The sequence below is a fragment of the Arvicola amphibius genome, chromosome 13 (assembly GCF_903992535.2).
Source record: "Arvicola amphibius chromosome 13, mArvAmp1.2, whole genome shotgun sequence".
NCBI classification, from domain to species: domain Eukaryota; kingdom Metazoa; phylum Chordata; class Mammalia; order Rodentia; family Cricetidae; genus Arvicola; species Arvicola amphibius.
Window position 1 is genome coordinate 8,675,370 of NC_052059.1, and position 21,426 is coordinate 8,696,795.

The 21,426-nt window shown below is 37.6% G+C and overlaps 1 pseudogene; it reads right to left on the reverse strand.

The window, feature by feature from the left end:
• Positions 1-6,735: 6,735 nt before the first annotated feature.
• On the reverse strand, positions 6,736-7,136 carry LOC119800386 (annotated as a pseudogene).
• Between the last annotated feature and the right edge of the window lie 14,290 nt (positions 7,137-21,426).

A 21,426-nucleotide genomic window follows, 5' to 3' on the forward strand; every position in this document is an offset into this window, starting at 1 on the left:
ACAAATTGTTCAAATCCTGGTATTTTCTAGTATATTAGATGCAAGGGAAGTATTTAAAATAAAAAAACAGTCTTATTCACTAAGAAGACCAGGGACATATTAGCTTTAGTTAGGGTAATTTTTTTTTCAGAATACAGGATGTGAGAATCACAGGGAGGCTCATTCCTGCTTAATGACATCACTTAAGGAATAGGTAACAGGATGCAAGTAAAATAATGAGTTTGAGTTAACAAAAGTCTTTATTTTCAGCTTAAAGTTAATAAGCTAGATGAACTCCATATTTACTCCATTCATCAGTTGTAATTTCCTTCTTATCTATCAAAGAGAATTTTAATTTAAATGATTCACTGACTCATGCATCTCTCATGAGGGGAAACCTCATCTAAGACCTGTGAGTCCTGTGGTTACAGTTAGGTATAAAAATCTTTAAAATATGCTGAATATTTATTTATTTAAGATTAATGTTGAGATAATATTGATTTGTAAAGATGATATATATGTCCATAGCCATAATATATCTATATGAAGCTATGAAAAAGTTAAAATCAAACAGAAAAAGGCAGATTGAGTTATCCTCGAATACTATGCAATGAGGATAAAAGGCACCAAGTTGCAGTCACACTACCTCCAAGAGAGTTCCTACAGTGAGAAAGATGGGATATTTTTCCCCAGCACATATTGAAAACACTCCAGGCTAAGACTTGGTACATCCTTTGCTTTGTCTGTTGAAACTATGATTTTCAGAAAAATGAATCACTCTGATTTAGTAGATGGTGGCAAGATATACTGTACCACTAATTCTCTTTTCTCAGTAACTTCCTCTCCTTTTCCTTTCAAAGAACTGTCCAATTCAGATCTTAAACTTTTTTACAAGACAATTTTCCACCATGTTTGCACACATTTAATGTTTTGAGAAACAACTGGTGTGGGATTCCTCTCTGTATGCTGTGAATAACATTGGCTAATAAATTGTCTTAGGCCTGTGCAGGTAGGCAGAGTAATAGAGGTAGGCAGGGAAAACTAAACTGAATGCTGGGAGAAAGAAGGCAGAGAAAAAGTGAGAAGCCACATAGCCCTACTAGAGACAGACACCAGAACTTTACCCAGTAAGCCACAGCCTTGTGGCGATACACAGATTAATGGAGATGGGTTAAATTAATATGTAAGAGTTATCCAATAAGAAACGAGACCTAATGAACAAAGCAGTGATTTAATTAATACAGTTTCTGTGTGGTTATTTCAGGAGTCTGGGCAGTCAGGAAACAAACAAGTGGTCTCTTAGAAAAGACAAGCATTGTAATTTCATGTCTACCTACTGTTTTCACCTTTGAAATAAGTTCAAAATTTGTTAAACACTAGAGTACATGTCCAGCATGCTGGAATTTGTCCTTCTGTGTTGCAATTCTGACCAGTTAAAATATCCTCTTTGTTTCATAACTATTTCATGCATCAGTTTCCCTTGCAGATCAGTTCATATTCACATGCCTAATTTATAGTAAATTCAATGCACTATATATAAGTGATACACATAAAATTTAGCAGCAAATCAAGAGGACTGAAACGTCAGCCTTATAAGAGTGATTTGAGCTTTATAAACTCTGATATAGCAGCATACTAAATTGCATAACTATTTTAATATATTATTTTTTCTGTTAGAAAGGAGGAAATATTATTTTCTAAGAGAATTCCAGTGAGACAAGGGTGTTTTCATGTTAAAAGTAAAAACATCATTGAAAAGACAGATATGCCAATTTGAGTTCTGAATCATGGGTTAGAGGTCGAAAATGGATGAAGGATATCTGAAACAGAGTGCACTGGAAATAATATCTGTATATTGTTGAAGCATCTATTATATGGCACCTGGTCATGGAACTCCAAGGTGATGTAACAATGACACATCTTTGAGGTTCAGTGTCCTAGTGATCCCCCAAACCAGAGAACTCAGCATGGGTGTCCCTGTTTAGTCTTTGGCTGTATTCTAGTAACCTCATTAAGGAATAATAATCAAATTATCATTTTCACTTGGGTGTTTATACCACTATGAGCCTTTCTAAAACATCCTGAGTACCAAAGTAGAAACAAGACTGCTGTCCTTTCTTTTCTGTATATCCCTATAGAAACTGTGGCTGGTGTTTATAACTAAGTCTTTTTTAAATTAAATAACTGTCTTTCTATGAACAATGGAATTATTTGAACAGGAATTTCTGTTCATTAGAGAATATTGCTTCACTTTCTCCCTAATACCCTCGTGTTCTCTTCTAAAGAAAAGATGTTGCTTTGTGGCCCTGTCATCTTCATCTGATTCAGCGTTCTAATTATTTTCTTTTAATGGAAGGAACACTGATAACAAATCCATAAATAAACGCTTATTAAAACAACTCATCTATCAGTGCCTCTTTATAATCAGTTCAATTGGGTTATGATTTAGGCTATAATGCTTGCAGCATGTTAATTTAGTTATTCAAGTGTAATAATCAGTAAGGACTCACATTTGTTTTGTGACCTTCCTCTGAAAGATTTAGTACCACCCTCAGATCAACAAATGCTAATGTGAAGTTTGTTTGTGCCTCTTATAATAAAAATATGCAATTTGATAAAATAGTAGCCTAGATTAAATCACTGCAAATATGAAATGTAATTATTTAATCACGTTCTTGGATTTTTGGAGTTGAAAAAAAGATACAGCAATTTTTTTCTCCTCTAGCAGAATATAGTCAATAAACTTCCAAAAAATCTTGTTCCATGTCTACACAAAGTTTTAAAAGATTAAACAAATAAATCAATGTAGAAGGAATGGTTTTCACTCTCTGTTGAGATGGATAGTAGTAAGACTGGTTCATCAAGTCACATGGTTAGGATCCATTCTTTCAAGTATATTCTGCTTACTATTAAGCCCTACTTTTCTCTTATAATCTGCATGAATTCACACACACACACACACACACACACACACACACACACACACACACATCCTGTATAACTTACATAACCATGCACCATATCTGAATTCTATCTTTGACATTCACTAGGGATGATTATTCCTCTGGGTCTTTTTTCTGAAAATTATCCTTCTAAAATTATTTCTCTAAGATATCTTTATTTCTCTTCTCTAATCTACATAAAGTCTTGGCTCAGTAACATTCTATCAAATTCAACAAAGTTACTGTATATTCCTTTAGTGATATGTTCCATGGAGAAGAGAATAGTTATTGGTATTCTACACAGCAAAATATGGTGTTCTTTGTCACACAGAAGATACTCGATAAATAGTTGACAAATGACAAGAATGAACAACTTTGGGCAAATGACTGGTGAGCAATAATGGTTTGATCATGATGGTTTAGGGCAGTCTTTATTTGAGTAATTGAGCTCTCTCTTGTTGTCTGCACAGAACTTAATCCTGTGGCTTTGGCAGGTAGATGGCAGTGAAAATGGTAAGCAGTAGGAAGTGCTGTCCAGAAGAGGAAGACTAAAGGGAGGTAGCAGAAGTATGTAAATGTGTTATTTTAAAAAAAGAGATAAAGTAGGACACATCGTCCCTATCTGTAGGTTCTATGATTATCCAAGCACTCACATAGCTGTAATAATTTATTCTACAAATGATAGTTTTACATATGGTAGGAAGCTACATGGAAATAGGTAATAGTACATACAAAAAAAGAAACTCTCACATAAAAGGTGAAAGAGAAGACTCACTCTGTTTTCATTAGAAACATACACCAAAGCATCTTCAAATATGGGTGAAAACTATCTACACAGGCTGCAAACTGAAAGACATGTGCAAACCCCTTTAGCTCTTAGATGATAGGAAACAACATTGGCTAGCATTTCTGCAGAAGAAAATAAAGCTAAACAAATCTCCATGTGTCTATGCCCCCAAGAGTCATATTGACTGTTGTAACCAAGGTAACATCAATATTCAGATATCAATTTTTTATCACTTAGACTTAACATGGACCTTTATTGCAAAAGAAGTTTGGTTTCTTGCAAGAATTAGATCTCAGAGTTCCCGGGCCAAGGGGAGAGATGCAGTTTGTTGAGGTGGGTTGCCATATACCTAGATGGTCAAGGGGAGAGACACAGTTTGTTGAGGTGGATTGCCATATCCCTAGATGGTAAGGACCTCTTGACAAATGCCTAAAGTGCAAATAAGAGGCTGATAATTATTTAACTTATTTTTTAGCCTCCTTAAACCTTTAATATTTTTGATTAATAAAATTAAAATTTCATTTAACATTGTTAAATATATTTTGAAGTATATTTTCACTTCAAAAATTTCCATGTTTATGATAATAAAAATGTGCAATTTACTCTCTTAACCATAATGTGTATATATAGGTGCAAGCAGTGTTAATCCCCTTCCCATGCTGTGTAGACATCTCTATCATCAATCATCATGATTCTTTTCAGCTTTTATTACAGACTGCAGACCATTGAACACTATCTACCAACTTCTTTCTTCCCTGGAGCACTGGCAAACCACCTTATTAGTATTATCATTGCTTTGTCTCTAGATTTTGAATGACTCAAACTGTTTCATATGAAGTTGAATATAATGTAGGAACTGATAAAGTCCTATATTCATAAATGAGGAACACTTAAATATTATCAGATGATTTGACATTAGATTGACATAGTGTGAACTCCCTTCATATAAACATAAGAAATCTAAAAGATATGACCTCTAATGGGAAACAGTGAATTCAAATCCTAACAATATATCAACACTAGCAATTTTTTGTTTAGAAAATATTGAAAATTAACTTTATAAATGCAAAATATATTCTCTAAAGTCCTGTCAAGTATGCCACACACTTTGAAAAGCCACTTGGACAATAGGATTTGCATATATTAATCAGTGTTCTTTTTACCTTTAAACTCTGAAAGAATTAATGCATCATTTTAGAAATTCTTCCAAGAAAACTAAGAATTTTGGCACTCACAAAAATTCTGTGCTGTTATAAACATTCATGTATTAAGGGGGCATAAACACAATGAAGAATATAAAACATGGAGTTTATTATAGTGGCTGACCATAGGCAGTTTGGATATTTGTCGAACATTATATTGAAAGCTGCTTTTGCTTGTAGGATTAAGCCTGGAGTTGGCAGAAAAGGCATCTGGAAGAGAAAGATGGCTATGAAGTGGGGAGAGCAATGGCAAGTTGGAACCACCCTGTTCTTGTCATCTCCATGCCTACTGTGCTCTGGGGATAAGCCGATGTCCTCAAGCCCAATGTTGGATGCTCATGAGGACCAGTTAAGAAGCTAAAAGAGGAAATCTGGCAGTTACTAGAGGAGTTTTGGACCTGACTGCGCCTGAAAGAAGATAAACCATACATTAGCAGCAGCACACAGAAGCTGAGACAGCACAGGAACTCAGAGTCCCCTCTGAGAATAAACATGGTACTGCTCCCTCGATGTCCAGCAGCCTTCCATGTCACTCTGGCCCATTTTCCCTTGGCTATCTCCATGGAAGCAAATGTGTCCATAGATTTCAGCTACAATAAGTTGGCAGATCAGAAAGCAACATCTTGTTTAATTTTTCTAGGCAGTTTTCCCCTTGTAATTATACTGTAAATTATGTAATGTGACAGATCAGGAAGGTGTGGCAGGTATCCCTTGGTTTACAATACATGCTACCACTTATAGGAGTGCCATGTTCCATTTATTGCTAACATTTAACAGTGGTTATAGAATAAGATGGGTTTAATAATTCCAGATAAAGCTATGTTTTTGCTGTTGCTGTTTTATTTAATGTTTTTTGTTTTCTTTTCCTAGACAAGGTTTCTCTGTGTAGCACTGGCTATCCTGGAACTCATTATATAGACCAGGTGGCTTTGAACTCGCAAGAGCTACACCTGCCTCTTCCTCCTGAGGACTGAGATTAAAGGCACGCACCAAAACAACCCAGCTATTTCAAGTAGTTAAGGATGTCCTAAAGTTAAACTGCACTAAGTTGTGTGTGTGAGTGTGTTGGTGGTGGTTTCTCGCACTGTGTGTGCATGTGTGCAATCTCTGCCATGGTGCAAGGGCAACTACTTCTGGTGTCACTGTTCACCTTCCACCATGTGGAATCCTGGAGATTGACCTCAGTCCTCACGCAGGCAGCAAACACTTTTACTCACTGAGCCTTTCCATCAGCCCAATGTTTAAATTTTTATTGAAAGATTCTAGCATACTTAAACACATATTTGTGCTACAAAGAGGCATCTCAAGAGATCTCTATTGTGTGAAATTATTAGACTGAGTAACTGATATAGCTGTTTTCTCTGACATACATATCTTTTTGTGTTATATACATTCAAAACCTCTCATATTTTTGAAACATTGAATGAATTATTGTCACCCCTCATTATCCTACCATGTTAAAACCAGTGGTGTCATGCAACTGTATTGTTGTGCTGTTTTTCTGTCCTCCCCAAACCTTTCCACTATCTAATAATTATTCTCTATTATATATTTTATATGATAATTTTTGTAACTTATAATGGAATCTCAAAAATAATTAAAACTAATTAAAAAATTTAGAAAATTTATTGCTGTGTTTCAATTGCCAATATTTATGAACTTAAGACAGGCAATGGGGCACATAGCTTTAATCCCAAAATTTAGGAGGCAGAGGTAGGTGAATCTCTGTGAGTTTGTGGCCAACCTGGTCTACAAAGGAAGTTCCAGGACAGCCAGGGCTACACAGAGAGACTGTCTCAAAAAACATATAAATAGATAAATACGTTTATGAACTTACTATTTCCTTTCTGCCTTTGTACAGGGTCAAAGGAAACATGCTGGCTACTTAAAGTGGGCTCCAGGAATGTCACCTGCAGCATGATCTTTTTGACCAAATCCACCAACCAGAACTTCATCATTTTCCTCAGTGACGTTCAAGCAACTATCCCTGGCACAGTCTTGACATTCTTGATGAGCCGCTCCTCAAACCCTTCTTGATAGCAGAATTTGGCTGTTTGGCTTCAATTTCAACTTTTTCAAGCACAATTTCCTTGCATGAGGGATACCCCAAAAGGACTGACCTTCAGGTCTGTGCCTAAGTGGATAAGATTGTTTATCATTCCAGTTTTGTTCTCATTGGTGACTACTGAGTTTCCTGCCAGTATGGTGACCAAGATACTCACCCATCTTGCCTATGCCATGTGCCCAAGAGAAAAATTAAATTTTTGTAATTTTATCAGGAAGCTCAGTTAAATAAAACTTAGAAAACTAACATGCTTCACCTGGTTCATGAAATAGGCTTTATTTCAAGTTAAAAGAAGGAAATAGTCTTTGATCTTTCTGACAGTAAATAGTAAATATAATGTTAAAAGCTCAATGTTGTCTTTGAGCACATTGCTCAGTGGAGTAGGACATCCATGAAAGAAAATGATTAAAATTATGATGCTGCTGCAAATAAAACCTGAAACTGAGAACTTTGGTGATATATAACACAATAAGACAAAATTGATAAAGGGAACCATTAGCCCTTTTTGGAGGTACATATGCATAGTAAATGTCATAGAAAAATGAGAAAATCACATATATAATATATATCATGTTTAATATATATAGTTTTAATGACCTACTGTATGTAGTATATATTATATTGGTAAATTGCCATGTGATGTCTTTGCTCTTTCAAAACTGGTTCTGTAAGGAGGTTGCCCCTTCACATCAGACCCAGGGTTGCTTAAGAATCCTCCAAGGTTCATTATCTAAAGATCGCTGGCCCCCTCTCAACTCTGTGACCAAAGGGAAAAGCATCATGCCCTTGAGAAAAGCTCTAAGATAAACAAGTTCCAACAGATGTTAGTATTAGATCTTATGATATAAAAGTACCTACAGTGGACAAAAGGAAGTCAAAAGTTTAGTCGCGGCAAGCTCACCCAGGAAGAGAAATCTTAATCAAGATCTCTAACTGAATCTTCAGCTTCCTTGGTCTGCTTTTGCCTGATATTGTTAGCAATGGATTTGATGACATTGTCTAACTGCTGCTAATTGTTCTTTTACTCAGAAGCCTCACCTAAGGGGATTCAGTGTTCTGCCCAGGAATGTTTGATGAAGAACTCTAGCTAGATGCCTTAAAAGGACTCCCCAGATGATTACTGCTGGATGTTTTGAGTGCCCAGTTTGATGATATTTTTGGTTATTTTTCTATCAGTCTGTCTATCTAACCATCTATCTGTTTGTCTGTCTGTCTATCATCTAGCTAAATATTTTTTATTTATTCTTTTACTTTAATTCTCCACATACTTTACAGACATTATATTAAAAAATAAAAGTATGATTATTATTGTAGTCTCAAACCCTGTCTCGAAAATCCAAAAAAAAAAAAAAGGTGGCATCTGTTTTCTAAAAATCTTTTATTTTCTACATCCCATAAGTAACTTCTTTGTGATTTTCTATCCCTTTAGTAGCTCCATTACCAAATATCTGTGACCTCTGTACAATAATGGGATAACAAGCAATAAAGCTTTAGATAAAATCCACTTTATTTAACAATGGTTTATAGACATGCTAGACCTTGATGCCCCTGACAAAACTCCACATACCTTTGCCATTAATGATAAGAGTAATGATCTGAAAGGGGAAGTTTGCAGAAATAAAGAAGAAATAAATTTGACAGACATGGCACAAAACCACTGTGCTTTGAAAATGTTAATGATATATAGCTACTGATAATTTTTAAGTCACTACATTGCCTTTCCTGCTCTTTCCAAGAGGGCTATTCAGTATCACACTCGTCTGAGGACCCTCCTGGGTGATCTCACTCCTCACCACAGTGACCATACTTGGTCTTATTTATACATGACAATGACCTGTGTCAGTAATCCTAGGCTTTTGACCATAAACATAGTTTTCCTAGCCTAGGAATCTATAGTAGCAAATAATGAGTTCTCATCAGCCTAGTGCTCAATAATTCCAGATAGATAAACACTGTGCTACTCCTTCTGGGCATTCCGGTTGAGTGAGGTGTATAAAGCCTCTCTCTCTCTCTCTCTCTCTCTCTCTCTCTCTCTCTCTCTCTCTCTCTCTCTCTCTCTCTCTCTCTGTGTGTGTGTGTGTGTGTGTGCGTGCGCATGTGTGTGGGTACATGCACACAAAGCTATTTCAGTATTAGGCAGGATTTGTCACGGCACAATGTCCCCGCCCTCTCTGACTTGTACAAATGATGGCCTTCAGCACGTAAGTCCCAGACAGAATCTTTCCAGAGTACACAGTGCAAAGTCAGTCAGTCCTTTCTGCTGTATGAGATTTACACAGTGAAGAAGCAGCCCCATATCACAGATGGCGGACCTAGCTCCTCAGGTGGATTGCACTAGGAGAACAAGTGTTAAGTCTAAGGAGACTGTGAGGCAACCATCTGACTTTGGACAAGTGAACATGTGAATGTTCCAGGCTTTTAGGCAAAGGCAAAATTTATCCCAATATGCAGTCTCAAAATGCCAAACTTGCTTCTTCCTAAGAAGACCCCAGACCCTCACCATTTGCAATTGACTTCCTACATGCATGGGTTTATTTTTACTCTACTTTTTCTGAAAATGATTTGAAGCACCTGATATGCCTGACTGTGAATATCTTTAGTGAATCATATTCCTAATTTAAAGCTGCATGGTTAAAAAAGATACAAACTCATGACTTCTGTTGATGTAAAAGCACTGCTTTCAACTCAAGGAGAGTGAAGGACAGTTTATTCTGGAGCCAAATAACAGTGGTTATGGCCATGGAATTCTAATCCGTGCTTCACTGTGGTGCGGATTCATCAATACTGTACACGATCAGTTATTTGACAATTAAAAGGCTAAAACGGCTCAAGATGTTTAAGCTCTGGACCTGCAACATTCTAACCCCTCCACAGTCGCTGAACCTGCAACATTCTAACCCCTCCACAGTCGCTGAAGTTCTAATTCATCAGTTATCCTTATACAATGTTTAACCTAGCTGTCGCTTGTATTGAAAACTTGGCCAGATTAACATATTCATTCTAAGCCTTCTCTCTACTGTGAAAACATTATTAAAAGGCAATTACTATTTAACAGAAATTGTTAGTGACTACTGTTTTGTAATTACTATGTACAGATTTGGAATGCTTTTTAACTTCATGATGATGTAGTCTCTAGGATAACTTATTTATAGTTTTTTATACTAAAATCATTTGTGATATAAAAATAAGATAATAAGGTTGTTTACTGAGTTTAGCCTATAGTCATTAATGAATCCATGTAAAAATTATATGGGGTATGTTTAAATTTTATTTGAATCTCTCAATGGGACCCTAAATGATTTCATATAACTTTTACTTTAACACCCATGTCAAGAATAGCTTAATGATATGACTAATAAGTATTTATTATGTGCACAGTTTACATCAAAAGGTATTAATACAAAGAGACACAGTAAGAAGGACCAAAGAAGCCTGCCAGAATATACTTAAAGGCATTCAGTATTAGGAAAGACATTAAACAAATAATTTGTTATCATTCTGACAAATCTACAAATGTGAAATTTAAACTACTGGGAAAAGATATAATGAGAGGATATAATGCTCTCCAGTCTTCAGGAAAGTTTTCCCAGAATAATGAGGTCAATGGTGAAGTAGAAAGCCAAAGGTGGGCAGAAAACCGACAGGAAAGAAATCCAAGCAACAGGAGGGGAGTGATTCGATCAAGAAACAAAGTGGGCACTAGTACTTAAGACAAAGGGCAGGGGAGGAGTGAAATAGACCTACGCTCTCACACACATGCGCGTGCATGCGCGAGTGTCCTCACTCACACAGAGGCGTGCCTGAGCATGCGCACAATCAGGACAAGAGCGTGTATTTTGTAAGTGAATGAACTCTATGGAAAAACACCAGAAATAATAGGGAAAAGGTCATTTCATGACCTTGAGGCATTTTCCTGTTGAAATGTAGAGGAAGATTGTGCAAAGTTGGAGGGGGAAAAAAGACAAAATCACAGATTTCAGAGTGGTTGTCTGTTATTCCAAGTTCATTGCTGTCTCAGGGGAATGAAAACCTCGTGCTGTGAATCTGATTTTTATAGTATTCTATTTCTTAATTTTTACAAAATAGACATTAAAGTTCGAATGGCTTTCATTATGACATTTATATGTGCATTACTGTTCTTCTGTCTACTCCCCATGACACAGTGCTCTTCTGGTGGCCCTGACTCCTCTGCCCTGTTCTCTTTGTAACCTAGCTAGGTTCATCTTCTATTACTGCTAAGTTCTTTTAACAAAATGGTAATTGTAGATTTCCCTGTCTTGGGTCATGACCTATCCAGACTCAGGTACTTGGCCACTTTAGCACTGGCAGCTGCAGTTTCCATGTCTTTGGGTTGGGTTTTAAATGTATTTCATGGAGTAGGCCTTAAAAAACAATTCATTATTCTGCTCTCATTATACCAGTATATTCCTGCAGGCAAGTTACTGTTGTAGGTCACAATGTTTTTAGCTAATGAGACTACTGATTACTTTCTTGCCTATATTCATCATGAATGCTAGTCAGTAGGGGTGCAGTATTTGGGAGGGCAAAAGTTTCAATTTCCCCACGTTTGATGACATAAGTAAGTTGCATCTTCAGCATCAGGGCCTTACTAGTAGATTATGGATTACTACTTACTAGTAGTATTATAGATTACTAGTAGATTATGGAGAGTAGCACTTGTTATGGTCTTGGGGAGGGTACTATGGGACTCCACTGGCCAACAACTCCATAAGATGTAACTCATTCCCAGTAACTGTGGTAGAATTTGGTTACATAAGATGTATATTTAAGGCATTGTCTCCCCCATTGTAATGTGAGTTCATTTAAATTCCATTCATATGTATATAGGGAGGTTTTCATATGACTTTTTAAAAAATTCCTTATTGCTAGTCATCTTTGCGCCATTTTTAAATTGGATTCTTTGTTTTCTTGATATTCAGTTTTGAATTCTATTGTAGACACTAATGCTCTATTAGTTATAAAGATGGTAAAGATGTTTTTCTCATTGTGTAGGGTGCGTGAACTCAAGAGAGTATCCTTTGCTGTCCAGAATCATTTTGCTTTCATGGCTCCTATTTCTTAATTGTTGGTGTCAATGTCTGTGCTATTGGGGTTGTGCTCATAAAGTCTTTCGCTGTGTCTATGAGTTGAAAAATGTCTCTTCTGTTCTTCTCTATCAGATCAAGGTATCAGATCTTACATTGAGGTCCTTGGTATGATTGGAGTTGACTTTTTTTATGTGGTGAGTGATAAGGAATGAATTTGATTCATCTACATGTAACCATCCAGTTTGACCAGCACTATAATCAGTGACTCTGTCATTATGCCAGTATCATGCTGTTTTAAATGGAAAGTTACTTAAAGAAAGGCAACATTCTGAAGGTGGTTGTACCTAACACTCAGGCATGCAGTTGAGTCAGGACTGGAAGAGAGCATTTCAAATCCTTCTCGTTGACAGCACCCATGTCTTCGAATAATAATTCTCATGCTACAAATGTCCACTAAACCTTGAAGTTTGAAAGCTTCAATCGCTGATAAGAAGAGCGATCAGCCTTCGGGCCAAGCTTCCCTCATGTCCTCAGCTTCTGTTATTTCCTTTATTCCACTTATTCCATGCTTTCCTTTGACTTTTGAAAGTCTGTGCTCTGTTCAAAGGCATATAGGAAGCAAAACCTTCCTCTTCTTCCCTCGTGGCCACAGGGACCACTTTGGTCAGGAGGATCACAACTGGGCCTTTCATTTCAGACTTTCCAATGCCAGTGCTTTTACAGATCTGGCTTCAACCCAGTCCCAGTCCAACCACCTGCTTCAGTCTTTCCCTGCTTCTTTCTGACTCCAGTCCTAGAAACGAGTGAACTATTTCTCTCATGTAAACTTAATGCTTGGAAGGAATCTGGATTCAAAGGTGAAGAAATGAGGGGAAAGTTAGGAAGCAAAAAAAGTAGAGAGGACAGAAATGTTCACAGGAATTGAAGAACTTGTTCTGAGTGGCACAGTGAGTCAGGGCCCTAGGAGGCTTGGCCGCTTCTCTGAAGCTTTGGGCACACAGTGAGTCCAAACGAAAGCATGGAACTTCTTTCGTTCGTAGTTCTGAGTTTCAACCTCAAAATAGTGTAATAAAGTGAGCAGGGATGGACTGAAGTGAAACCGACAAGGAGTGAACTTTCCGCGCCTCTCCTGGGTATTCGCTGTGAATAAAAGGGAATCTCGATGGGAAGACTTCACTTGTAGGCATTAAAGTTACATGACTTAATCTTGACTTAGATGCTACTGAAATATGAAACATTTGCTTTACACTTGGCCCTATTCCACTGATATTTTTACATTGGGAAAATGTTAATAAACATGAATCACCTTCTTCTACGGGGCCTCTGATGTTTCTTTACATTCTGAGAAAGAGGATAATTTGGCTCATCTTCACAAATCTGAAATTCCAGAGTCTTTCACCCGTTTTGGAATTAAATTAGGGTCTTTTCCTCCCTAATGCGTAGAGTTTAGATTTTACAAAACCAAGATGCTAGGGGCGCGTGGAGCTTGGACTTGCTCCTAAGGGTAGGCGATGCCACAGTACAAATGGCGCACCATCTTAGCGCCAGTAGGTGGTGTCTCTGCCAGTCTGTGGGCAAACAGCTTGTCAGAACTGCCTGAGGCACTTCACTTTCTGCTCAGTGACACATCTAAGAAAGAGTTAATCAATGACAATTTCTTATATGATAAATTGCCTCCAAGATCTTTTCCACAGCACTCAAGCCAAGTAAACTTGAGAGGTTTAATGCATGCATGTATTAAGTGCCATAGGCCTTCAAGGAAGCTTTCAAGCCAATGAACTCTAAACTGTGTCGAAAGGAAAATGTACAGCGAGTGATTGTATCTGATGCATCATGGCTGTTTAAAAGTGTCACTCCCCAGCATTTTGGTAATGACTCTTCCTTCATTTTATTTTTGCCTATGGGAGCACGTTACATTTTGATCACATCTATAATTACAGACACGCATTTCCGAGGAGGCAACAAAATATAACAGACTCTACTGAAAATTTCTGTAGTGAGCCAGATAATAATAAGCACTTCCTTACCTTCAGGCCATACACTCTGTATTGCAACTACTACGTTCTGATATTGTAGTATTCAGATAGTCATGGTTAGCTATTAAAGAAAGGGGTAGGGTTGTTTTCCAGTAAAACAGCATGAACACTAAAACTGGACTTTACATACATTTCAGTAAATAATATCTTCTGTACTTTTTCAAATGCAACATTTAATTTTTTTTATTTACACACAAACAGTTTAATGGTACAAAAAGTATACTTGACCCCTGCCGCGCACTGCGTCCCCGTGTCTGCGTTCAGTGCGCTGGCACCCAGTTCCCGAGATTTGGGCAAGGGGCAGGAGGTTAAAATACACAGACACAGACAGAAAGACAGCGACATGGGTCATCCCTGAATTCCCCAAGAATGCCCCCTTTATTGTGTTCAGGGGGCAGATTATATAGAGATAGCCACTCCTCAGCCAAACCCACCAGAAACCACTCTCCTGCCATCAGGAACTCCTGAAGGTCTCGTACTCAGAGCAGCTGTAGGCACTCAGATCAGGGGATTACAAGAAATTCAGGATCTGGGGTCTCACTACTCCCAACAGACCCCAAAGGGTGACAGCAAAATATTGAGAATACTAAGTTCAAATATGAATATCATTTTGTCATTTGTCTCAGTTCTTCACTTATTAAGCTACTCAAGTATTTAATTTATAGTGTTTAATTTATAGTGTTTGTTTTAGTGTTTAATTTCAGAACATTTATTTCAGATTTTCATACTGTGAAATGTCTGTTTATGTACTCAAGTTGGTCAAGTCAGACAAATAAATGGTCAGGAAGGAAATTTGAATATATTGATTATTACTTTGCAGAGACTTTTCTAGGTATTTGAAATGCTATACCACATGCAATCATATCAATAAGTCTCGGATAAATGCTACAAACTAGTTTTGCAGGCTAGGAAGGCAAGAACACAGGAAATTAAACAACTAAGACAAAGTATCATTGACATAACCACCATAGAGCCAATACCAAATCCCATGCTGAATGCTCCAACATTCATGCTTGTTCAAGAGCTAATGTATATTCTTGACTTGTAACTGAGGGTCCAAAAGCCAAATCTAGTCTTCTTTAGCCTAGATGCTAAGAATGGCTTTGCACTTTAAATGGAGGTATGAGGTGTGTCACTATAATAGCACAGTGTGACTGCTTACATTCTTGACCAGGGACTCAAAGATCCATAATAAAAAAAATGAATTATTTCTGACATATTTGCATGCAGCTACTGCTGCATATAATATCGCAGTTAGTTTGAAATTCTTGAACAGTACTTCAAGAAGCAGAGAAAAAGTAACAGTCTTTAGGGTTCTTTAAGGAAGTTTAAGAAACTTTATAAAAAAAACACATATAACCTGTATATCACCACCCACCTTCCCCATTTTCCAACACATAAGGCAATTTGGAATAGTACAGTTGTCATTTAGTTGTATTTTAAGTGAAAATCTCAACCGAGTTCTGCATTTGCGCATGCACACATGAGAAGCAGCCCTTCCGGAGGTCAATGATCTGTTTGCAAAGGCCTTCTGATCTGTTTGCATTCCTCCCACTCAGGAAGCTCTTTTGCTTCAAAACCTCCTTAAGATGGGAAGGATCAACGTTCAACTTTTTCAGGGCAGCTGTCTGAATTTTGATATTTTTCCTTTCAGTCTTTGTAACTAGAAACAGTTATTGCACATTTACTGTTTACAGAGTAATTACATTTACAGAGTAATGCGACCCCTTATCTCTGTGGAGGGGTAGTGCAGTATCTAAGATGAGGAGAGACAAGACAGTAGCACAGTGGAGTTCACATCCCGGTTAAGTAGAAGGCGGATAGTAAACACAATGTGTTGTCAGAAACAAGATAATTAAGATACCTTTTGCAATGCCCATGTTCAGAAATGATTTCACAGCTAGTTAGTACTGACACTTTTGAAAATCACTGGTGTGGGGGGCAACAAGTGAATGTTCCTTTCTCTACTAGTCATTGCTGTTCACATTTTTCAGATTTGCTTTATGCTATCCAGTGTTATTGGATTTGATTAAAATATTTGTTCTCTTATATGTATCATCAATAATAATGGCCCTGGATTTTGATTCTACTGCATGTACTGGCTTTTTGGGGGCCTAGTCTGTTTGGATGCACACCTTCGTAGACCTGGATGGAGGGGGGGAGGGCCTTGGACTTCCCAAAGGGCAGGGAACCCTGACTTCTCTTAGGACTGGAGAGGGAGGGAGAAGGGGAGTGGGGGAGGGGAAGAGAAATGGGAGGAGGGGAGGAGGTGAAAAATTTTAAAAAATGTTCAATATATGAGAGACATTATTTTAAAAATTGTTCCTTCATTTGTAAGGATATAGGAATTAAAATCAGAGTTTTTTTCCAATATAATAATTAAAATATCCGTGTGTATTCTTCAGGGGAATTAAATCAGAGTTAAATTAGTTTTCATGTTGTTACACTTGGTATTTATCACTTTAACAATAATATTTTTGTTAGGAAAGTTGGACAGAAATGGAGGACTATGATGATGCTAAATGCTCTTCTCAGTTTCTTACATTTAGTTTTAACTCTTTTCAAATTCTTTAGCAAATTTTAAATTATTAAAATGCAGTGTTCAAAATTATGTGTGAAAATTCAAAAGAGAATTTATGAGCAAGTCATGAAATATTTAATTTATAACAAAGTAAACATTCTCTTTCTTTCAGGCTTCATTTCAAATTTAGCTGGAGGGTTTTTACTTGTAGATAATAAAAGCCTCAGTTAGATGTGCGTCAGAAAGTGCTGTGGTGTGGATGAGAAATACCCCCCACCCAGGGGCTCATAAATTTGAAGACTTGGCCCCTACTTGGTGGCATCACTTGGAGAGGTTGTGAATTCCTTAGGAGGTACAGACATTCTAGAAGTTATAGCCATCACGAGCATGCTTTGAGGATTTATATTTTTATTTAAGTTCCTGCTTGCTGTTCTTGGTTCCTCTGTATATTTGAGATAGGATTTCTTACCATCCTGTCCTGGTCAACTGTTGCTGTATTGTCTTGTCATTATGGACTCTCCTCCTCTAAAATGATAATCCAAGATTAATGAATTTTTTCTCAATAAGTTTCTCTTAGTTATGGTATTTTACCACAGCAGTAGAAATATAACTGAAACAGAGGGTGAGAGGTTAAACCGTGTATTTTTTTAAGCAACATGAACTTAGCCTAATATTAAGTACTGTTTGAACTGGACACATTTATAAACCTTGTTCTCCTAGTTTATATTCTTTAGGACCTAACAGCATTCCCAAGACTCAAGAGAACTATTAACCATAATTGTGCTTAATGAGGATGAGACAAAAATTGTGACTCCTTGGACTATAATATTGATAATCCTAATACATGGAAATTAATAAGTCTATTTACTATTCTATTGTCATAAACAGGACAACTTTACTTCTAGTTTGTTCTAGGCCACAGATAACAGAGAGATGTAATATTATGAGAACAATGACTGTTGAAATCCTTGTGACATTGAACTTGAACAAACACATCAAATGATTATGAAGAATTTTTCTGAGGGTCTCAAGTTAGAGACATGACCAGACTTTCTACCATATGAGTTCCAAGAAATATTGTTCACTTTTATACACTGTTGCAAATAGAAATAAAACAAGTTCTAGGTATTTACAAATTAGAAGTTCAGAGTACAAAAATGTTCACTATAGGAAATTACAACTGTAAAATTATATTGAATAAATATAATTCTGGCTTCACTAGTTTAAAGCTGCTATTGATGTCTATTGGAAGGGACTTTTTTATAGTAAGAAGACCACTTGTTGGTTGCCAGCTGCTTAATCCTGAAATAATCACATAGAAATTAAATTACTGCTTGGCCCATTAGCTCAAGCTTCTTATTGGGTAACCCTTACATATTAATTTAACCCATTTCTAGTAATCTGTGTATTGCCACGTGGCTGTGGCTTATTGGCTAAAGTTCCATCTGGCTCTGGCTGGGATATATGGCTTCTCCTGCTCCAACTCCTTTCTCCCAGCATTCTGTTTTGTTTTCCCCACCTAGCTCTGTTTCCCTATAGCTCTGTTATAGGCCCAAAGCAGTTCCTTTATTAACCAATAATATTCACAGCATACAGAGGAGAATCCCACATCACTTTATCTATATGGTAAGATCCCCAAAATTCATGAGGGGATGGAAGGATAGATCAGAGGCCCAGAACACTGACTGCTCTTCATGAGAACACAGGTTTAGGTGCCAATATTCAAAGTCACCTGTAAGTCTATGAAGACCTGGTAAAACTGTGGTACAGAGACATGCATGCAGGCAACACTCCCATATACATAAAATAAAATAAAAATGTCACAGAACCATTAAATGAAAATCTACTAAAAGTCTATTAAATCTGCTTCATATAACTTGGAATGGCATAAATAAGTTTCTACACTCATCTGTTTTAAGTTCTAGCCGCTGTCCACTTATTAGAGTGTGATGGTTATGTAAATGATCAAAACCAACATAGCCCCATGCAGAGGGAGAGAGACATCATCTACACATACGACAGCTCCCTCTGCCCTTATCCCATTGAATGCCTCAGGGTTCTAATCTCTGCTGCTCTCCATCTGGTGCATGAACAAAATGTTTTAAATGCATTTTAATTTTTAAGTTTCAATTCTTATACAGAGATGTTTCTGTCCTATATAGACATAAAGATCTATATAAGATATATAAACAATTAGGTGTTTATCGCTCATACTTTCCTGTTTCTATTTCAGTCTACAGCTACTTTTGGCTGACACATGTGATGGAGGGAAGACCTTTCAGGAGTGACTTTCTTTGAGTTCCGTAGAACCCCGAAAACACCTCCAAGACCTTAGGCAATTTTTTAAAGCATTTAAAGCCCACCTTAGTAAAAGCAATCCCATCCATGTTAGATAACTCTCCGATACTGCTCAAACACTTCTTTCTTTGTAGTCGTTTTCTGTTTTCTTCAGCTAGAACAAATGAAGAAGACATTTTAAGTGTCTCTGTGTAGCGCTAGCCTTGCTTCCTGCGCCTTTTCATATCCAGTGGTGTTGATAAATGTCCTATGGGGGGTTAGCTCCATGTGAATAGAACACAAGTCAGTTTGAATTCAGCCTTTTACTCAAAGTAACCATTGATTCAATTTCCTGTGAGACTAAGCGGAGAAATGAGTATAGCTTTACTTGGGATCCATCACTTCTTTCGCATGATAAGATTCTATAGCATTTTCTCGCTACTGCTATCCCAAATTATAGCCCTCAAAGTTATGCTTTTAATATGTATATTTGTTAAATTATTGTTTTGTGAATGCAATATAGCTATAATCATTTTCCCCGTTTTGTGCAACTTTGTTCTGTTAGCTTCTGAAAAGAGATCCGAAAAGACAGATTTATAATAACTGTATAGGTTGAAGACATGTCAAGGATTGCCTCTGCTTCTACAGCTACTATAATTGCTGCCAACGTGATTGCTATTGATTTTTGTAAGTACTATTTTAAAGCCTTCACACATGTTCTCTTTAATCCTCACAACAACCTTAACAGAACAATTGAAAGACAACAGTACTGTCTTACTTGATCAAGAAAGAAAGTGAATGAGCAGATAGTTTGGAAAGCAGACGACAGCAGCCATGGCGGAGGAGGGGATTGCAGTTCAGAGATGCTGATTTCAGAGCCGGGACTCCTTCACTGCTGGGTGGATCCTCTGTGCTCATGAAATGTTTGATAAAAAGCCTGTGTATTAATCATCAACACAACCTCATTGATGCTGTCATAAAAGTGATGGAGAGGGATTCCCCAAGGTAGCTGGACTGTGACAGTGACAGGCATGAAAGACTGTAAATACAGCAAAAACTAGCATGCATAGAGTATAGCAGAAATATCATGAGTGGGCAGGACAGCTGTCTTCACTCGTGTGAGAGTGAGGTATCAGAAAAGCTTTTCTAGAGGTCATGGATTTATCAACTGCAGCTGGAATAAGATGAATGGTTGTCAGGAGGACAGGGAAGAAGAGTTCAAAATGAAGCCGTTACACGTGAAAAGTGTAAACAGACACAAAGCTCCCAAAATTGCAAGAGATTTGTTATGGCTGTACATCCGAGTTTAAGGGCTGAATGCATGAAGATATGAAGGTAGAGGCTAATAAAACAGTGTTAGGGGAATATACACAGCATGTAAAAGCATTTGGAAATTTTATCTTAGATTTTGGGCACGTGCTGAGGGTGCAAAGCCCAAGGTCCTGGCTTGAAGGCTCAAGTTACTGAGTGTGATAGGTGTGGTGGTAGCAGGTGAAGCTCCATGTGCTTCAGTCTGGACGTCGTAAAGAGGAGACCATTAGCCACTACTCAGTGGCCAGCTTTGGGGAGTCAGTTAGATATAACATCTAATTCCGTATACCCAAGATAGTATTAGGATAGAGAAGCACAGGTGTGTGGGCGTGGGGTGGGGTGGGAGGATGGGTGGCATGGTGTGACAGTTAATCAGACTGTCCATTGTAGGTTTCTCCTCTTTGTTACTGGAGGAGTCCAGCGCATCCCTCTCATTTGCCACAAACAGACTCTTCTGTCTTGTTTTGTGAGATCTTCCATGCACTTTTAGGCGGGAGCACTTCACTGCTCCGAAAAAATCCTGAAGCACCATCTCTCCTGTTTCCGTGTTCCAATATTGGTAGAAATACTGTCTTTGGCTGAATCTCTGAGCGATTATGAACTTTGCTACCAACTTCTATCAAGCTTGTATTACGAGAGAGGGGAAAAACAGTATAAAATTCTTGTTGAGAACCCACTGAGAAGTGGGGAGCTGTGATCAAATCACAGGCCCTCTCTGTGATATCTTACATCTGGCTCACATTCTAAACTGTTGATGGGTTTTTAAAAATTTGGGTTAGAGCAGAAAATCTTTTATTTGAGGCTACGGAAAAAGTGAATTAGAGATAACTGAAAGGTGGCAGTCAACTCGAGTGTCAGAACCTTCAATATCCTAGTGAGCAGCTCGTACATGACACCATACTTCATTTCTGCTGCAGTGGGATAGCACCCCGAAAAGCAAATTAAGGGAGTTAGGACTGATTTAGCATGCATTTCCACGGGGAGAATGACCCATTGCTGCAGAGGGCACAGCAGCAGTAACATGAGACTAGTTTGTCACATTGCATCATCAGTCTGGGAGCACAGAGAGAGCAAGGTGTGGACCAGCATATAAAACCTTTAAGCCTGCTGCAGTAATCTTCTTCCAGAAAAGCTCTGACTCCAGAGGGTTTCATAACTTTCTCAAGCAGTACCACCATTTGGGGACCAAGTATTCAAACACTTGGACTATGGAGGACATTCCATATTCCAACCACATCACTTGGTATCCTTATTCCAA